Source organism: Misgurnus anguillicaudatus, chromosome 9 (assembly GCF_027580225.2).
Source record: "Misgurnus anguillicaudatus chromosome 9, ASM2758022v2, whole genome shotgun sequence".
Taxonomy (NCBI): domain Eukaryota; kingdom Metazoa; phylum Chordata; class Actinopteri; order Cypriniformes; family Cobitidae; genus Misgurnus; species Misgurnus anguillicaudatus.
Window position 1 is genome coordinate 18,775,807 of NC_073345.2, and position 5,682 is coordinate 18,781,488.

Consider the following 5,682-nt stretch of genomic DNA (forward strand, 5'->3'; position numbering starts at 1 on the left):
CTTGTCAGGCTGTATGGTTCCATGAAGAACCTTTTAACATCCACTGAACCTTTCATGTTTTATAAGGGAAAATGTTCGGACTATCGAAAGAAAGATGATGGTTCTTTCTTTTATGGCATTGCTGCGAAAAACCCTTAATTTTTAAGAGTGTAGAGAGAGAGAGAGAGAGAGAGAGAGAGAATCCAAATTTAAGATTGCCAAAGTCTAATTTCAGCATTCTTAAAAATAAATGTTTATTAAAGGTTTTTAGGCTTTAAAGTTCCATATATAACTTTTAACATCTACCTTTAAAGCTTTTGTGTATTGGATAAAGATAATACAAATAAAGATAAGAAAGAATTGTTTCCCTTAAAAACCTTTGACTCAAAGGTTCTTCAGGGAACCAAAAATGTTTCGATGACATCACTGCAAAGAACCCTTATAGCACTTTAATTTTGAAGAGTGCACTAACTGTTGTTTTGTAATTCATCGATTCTCACTTACAACCAATTAGGCTGCATGCTATTAAACCAAAATGAGTCATTATTCATCCAAACTAAGTCCAAGTAAAGTCCATCTGTACCTCTTGTGTGGACAAAGGGACAACCATACAGTAGCTCCCAGTATGAACACGAAGTTGTCAGCTTATCGTTCATTTGACATATTTACAAAAGCAGTTTTCAGTAGTTCAGTTATGCGGACACAATTTCTCCCTTCAACACGACTGTCTCTCGGTGTTTGGCATCAGTATTTGTCGGTGGGTGTTGTTGGTTCGCTGGAGCGGGTCGGACGATCAAGCAGCGACTCACTGTAGGTTTTTCCCCGGCCGGGATGGAGGAGTTATCGCGCTCATACTCCTCCTGCGCTTTTTTCATCTTCCTCTTCTTCATCCTGCTCCTGTGGAAGTGGTATGTGGTCAGTGACACTAATATAATCCCTATGATCAGTATCCCCAGCACCAGAAGAGCGACGGTGGATGAGAAGGGCTGGAGCGCGTGATGAACTTTCTCCACGCGTGTCCCGTTAGTCTCGAGCGCCCCGGCAAAAGCGCCCCACGAGATAACGGACTTCATTCCGTGAAATGCAAGGTCTTCAAATGTAATAGATTCCCAATTGACTGCTAATCCACGCGAATTGGCGATATATATATCCTTCAGATTAGCATAGAAGCATCTTTTACTCTGAAACCCTAAAAAAATTACCACAAAAAATAGAGAAATATATACATTAATTTAATTAATAAAGCATAAAACGCAAAAGATAATACATAAAAAATCTGATTTATTACACAAAAATAATTCACAGTAGTTTTGTAAATAAAGATGTTAATCTATGTAAATGAAATGTTTTGGCGGTACCTGAAATCACAGTCCGGTCCTGTTAGTTCATATATTGCTGTGAATGAGGTGTTGGGTGGGATGGATGAATTCCCACGGATCTCTGACGTATTCATTACGTCTTCTACGAGCCTTCGGAATATTCAGTAGCCCACAAAAGCGTGTCGATAAATCGACAATTCAACGCGCGCTTCCCTACAATTTCTCACCATTTATTTTACATGACGCACGAGGTTTGGGCTAAATAAATCTCAGGAGAATGAACATTTGGAGCAAAGGCTGATGAATCAATGGATTGCTCCAGTAAACACTCCACAGAAGAGACTCGCGTGGACCTGCATGTAAATGAGACAACAGCACCAAGAAAAAATCCAGTCACAGCTGTAGAGAGGCGATGCTGTCCAGTGCTGAACACTATGCCACACAACACAGTCGATTAAAACAGGTTTTTTTAACTTTATGATGGCAGGGACTCTCACATGATGAACCTTTTCCAAATATATATCCATATTTTATATAAAGAAACGTTTTAATTGTGTTAAATAAATAGTAATGTTGATATTACAAAGACATTCAATTGTTAAACATTTAACTAAAATAATAACTACAGAGTAGACTTTGATAGATTTTTGCTTTGTTTCATTTCTCTTGAAATTTTCTGGGGACCCCTTACCTTCTTCTGGGGGTTCCTGGCGTTCAGCCGGCCTGGGAAGTAAACTGTTGCCTACAAACCGTGTGTTTCAGTTGTAGTCCAGGAAGAGAGATTTACACTGGAAACTACAACTCGTGTCATTGTTTACTTTGGGATTTGTACCTTTTGTATATTGTTAAAGGCGGGGTGCATGATTTTTGAAAAACACTTTGGTAAAGGGAGTCAGGCCGAGTACCAAAACACACTTGTAGCCAATCAGCAGTAAGGGGCGTGTCTACTAACCAACATTGTTGCCTGAGATGCATATGTGTGGGGCGGGTCTATCAAAAGAAAGTCCAGATTCTATTGGGGTAGGGGGGCGTGTTTGTTCAGGTCATTTCAAATATCAACATTGGCTTTTAGAGGTCATGCACCCCGCCTTTAACATGTACTAAGGAAATTAATTGGATAATACTTGCTCTTTAAAACAACTTGGTTTTGCAAGTCAATTCAACCTTTTATTTTAAGTTTTGACCTGTGATAAGTTGACATAAATTATAAAAACAATTTGATATTGTTTAACTTAATTTGTTAAGTTAAAGTAACACAAAAATTTGTTGATTTGACAAAAATGCAGCATTTTTTTACAGTGTATGAAAACTCCTTCTAGCAGGTTTATCCTTAAAAGTATAAAGGTCAAAAATGGTCTTGGTATTGCCAGAAATGCACAATTCTCTAATGGTTTCTTTTTTCTATTCAAGTACCAGCTGTCCTCCTAACTGTTACACAAAGTCACACCATCAGAAAAGAGGGCACATCTCGAAGCTAAAGCCAAAACTGCAGTTAAATCTTCACCTAGACCAAAAAACAACACAAAATTCAATGACTTGGCACGGAGCTTGCAATATGAAAAGATGTGAACCCACTCACCCCTGAAAGTTACACATTCCAAGTTAAAAAATGTGCAATATAATTCACAACGATGCTGTCACCTTGGGAAATAAACTAGCAATCCACACTCCATACAAGCAGAAGAAAAAAATAAATCCTTGTTAACTTGTAGACCATAATTTTACCATGTTTTACAGTGTACAAATACAACATATGGAGAGCAGCTCTCACGTGTATCCAACTGATCAGAGGCACCAGATGTGATAAATATGTCTTCCTATCACTAATGACAACATATCATATCGTTTCATAGAAGGCACTGTAGCGAATCTGTATGCTTTAACTACCTCTGAAATAGAAGAACCTCATTTACATTAAAAAGACACATGCACAAAAATCTACTATACTGGCCTTAAAGGGACAGTTCACCCTTAACTTCATTATCAAATCACCTTTATGTTGTTCCAAATATGCTTTTTTCTTTTCATGAAACACAAAAGGAGTATATATGTGGCTACTGACAGACAGTCACAATTCATTTTAATTGTATTGCAAAAACAAAGAGTCAAAATCATCAATATTCCTCTGTTTTTCAAAAAGTTGTAACTAATGGGGTTGGAACAACATGGGTGAACATATGAAAACCAAAACTGTCCTTTTAAAGGTTCATCGTAGCAAAGCAATCTGAATTTGTGCAGTAACCAACACATGCATGAACATTAAACTCGCTGCTCTACAGAAAAGGTTGAAACGTTACGCTCCTCAGTGCTGAAACAGTCATTAGAGGGGAGAAATAGCACCGAGGGAAATAGCTTTCCAGGCAGGACGCAGGCTCCTAATAAACTCACGTCTGTGATGGATGACTCTGCACCCAGAACACAAAGAGAATCTATGCAGCCCAGTCATACACAAACACAATACATCAAGATATATGTACATGACTGTCACATCCACCGCAACACTTAAAAGTACAGCCTGCCTGCAGCTTTTGGTTAAAAATGATAAGTGATAAGAATCAAAGAATTCAATGTGCAACACAGAGGAAGTGAAACAAACAAACACCACACCGTGAGAAAAGTCACTTTTGTGCAGTATGTTATTATGTCCATATCATACACTTGAATATCATTTAAAGGGATAGTTCACTTTAAAATTAAAATTCTGTCATCATTTACTCATTCTCATGTATGAATTTCTTTTTTCTGATGAACACAATTTTTTTTTATAAACACACAGCAGATAGTGACCATTGACTTCCATAGTAGGAAAAATATTTTGAAAGTATTGTGATAAATGATAAAGAAAATACTTTGATAAATGATGGTAAGCACACAGTTGATGGTACCCATTAAATTCCATATTTTTTATTCCAACTTTGGAAGTCAATGGTCACTATCTGCTGTGTGTTTACAATTATTTCTCAAAATACCTTGTGTTAATCAGAAAAAAGAAATTCAGTAAATTATGACAGAATTTTCATTTTAAAGGGAACTAATCCTTTAACACAATTTCACGTTTGAATTTTAAATTGTTTCACTAATTTGGTTGGGATGTTCCTGCTAATTGCGCATTTTTTAGAGTCCAAAACAAGAAAGATTATTTTGCAAGTGAATATTTTTTTAATATTATTTCAAATGGTTTAAGTACGTTTCCCCCTATGTCCTCAATATCACGTCCCATACTGTTAATGTTTCATATAGGAATAGGAAGCTAATGGCATCATTCCTTAGAAAGTGACATCACAGGCACAAACATTAGTATTAGGAATGAATATTGGTTTAACTCGCTCTAAAATATCTGTTTATTTAGTTTGATAATATAACAGAAATACACAAAATATATCAAACGTTGACATCTTTCCCGAAACCTAATTTTCAACATCTCACTGAGCAAATGGGTAAACATATTTATCATTACGCTATAAATTATTTTTCTAAATTACAAGCATTCACTTTATGTCTTTCTTTATTCTTCACGTCATTCCACAATATATGGCTGTATTCATGTCGAGAACTGGTTAATCCATACACACGTTTAGGTTGGGAGAGGGGCAATTTGGTATCCCCAATTAACCTAACCTGCATATTTTTGGCCGGTGGGAGAAAACCGGAGTACCTGGAGTAAACCCACGCAGGGAGACACTTTTTTAAAAAGTTAAAAATTGTAAGGTATTACAGGAAAGTACATGTAAAAGAAATGCAATGAAAGTCAATGAAAAAAGCATTGACAGTGGTGACAAATAGCCTTGAATATGAATGATTAGGTCTTACGGCACAGGGCTGATCATTTAGAAAATGTATCTTAAAACAGGAATTTTAGTGAATACATAACAGATAAGGTAACTGTGGCTTGTTTTCTCATTTAAACCCAATGCAAGCCTTTTTCTGACATGAGCTGGCTGAATGTAGATAACCAGGCGACTGTAGACTGGATTTGTGTCGAATAGGGGACAATAATTACCAAGCTAAAAGATTTTTTTATAGAAGCCTCCATTTCAATTTCAGACAAAGAAACCAGGTGAAGTAAATCACACATTAAGTGGCGCTTCAATGTGACAGGATGGCAATATTCAAAGCGGAAATAATGAGAAGAGTTTAACAGTAATGGGTTCTGGATGGCACCTGGGACTTCACTGTGTTTCTCGATCAAGATTGACATCGGCTAAGCAGCTTTTTGCTTCACTGCAAAACAGGAGTTTTTAGGTAATTTGAAGCTGTCTGGGAAAACGCCACATGAGAATTCATTTTCTGTCTAGAGCGGGAAAGGATGTGAAGAGGGATAGCAAGCAACTGAGAGAAATTATATAATGCGCACACACACATACACAGATACAGAATGCTAAAG